Genomic DNA, 835 nt, shown 5'->3' with positions numbered 1-835 from the left:
CAGAAGAAGAAGAGAAAAAGAAAGGGACTGAGAAAATATTTGAAGAGATTATAGTTGCAAACTTCCCTAATATGGGAAAGGAAATAGTCAATCAAGTCCAGGAAGCGCAGAGAGCCCCATACAGGACAAATCCAAGGAGAAACATGCCAAGACACATATTAATCATACTATCAAAAATTAAATACAAAGGAAAAATATTAAAAGCAGCAAAGGAAAAGCAACAAATAACATACAAGGGAATGCCCATAAGGTTAACAGCTGATCTTTCAGCAGAAACTCTGCAAGCCAGAGGGGAGTGGCCAGAGAGGAGTGGCAGGACAATATTTAAAGTGATGAAAGGTAAAAACCTACAACCAAGATTACTCTACCCAGCAAGGATCTCATTCAGATTCGATGGAGAAATTAAAACCTTTACAGACAAGCGAAAGCTAAGAGAATTAAGCACCACCAAACCAGCTTTACAACAAATGCTAAAGGAACTTCTCTAGGCAGGAAACACAAGAGAAGGAAAAGACCTACAATAACAAACCCAAAACAATTAAGAAAATGGTAACAGTAACATACATATCGATAACTACCTTAAATGTAAATGGAATAAATGCTCCAACCAAAAGACACAGACTGGCTGAATGGATACAAAAACAAGACCTGTATATACGCTGCCAAGAAGAGACCCATGTCAGACCTAAGGACACATACAGACTGAAAGAGAGGGGATGGAAAAAGAGGCTAAACAATACACTACTAAATAACCAAGAGATCACTGAAGAAATCAAAGAGGAAACCAAAAAATACTTAGAAACAAATGACAATGGAGACACGACGACCCAAAACC

At 38.0% G+C, this 835-nt stretch overlaps 1 protein-coding gene across 1 annotated transcript in view; it reads right to left on the bottom strand.

Moving 5' to 3' along the window:
• ME2 (malic enzyme 2) overlaps window positions 1-835 on the bottom strand; it is a 55,754-nt gene that overhangs the window by 43,608 nt on the left and 11,311 nt on the right. The window lies entirely within an intron of this gene.

Source organism: Physeter macrocephalus, chromosome 19 (genome assembly GCF_002837175.3).
Source record: "Physeter macrocephalus isolate SW-GA chromosome 19, ASM283717v5, whole genome shotgun sequence".
Lineage (NCBI taxonomy): Eukaryota > Metazoa > Chordata > Mammalia > Artiodactyla > Physeteridae > Physeter > Physeter macrocephalus.
Note: the sequence above shows the minus strand (reverse complement) of the source record. Positions and strands in the feature narration are given on the sequence as shown.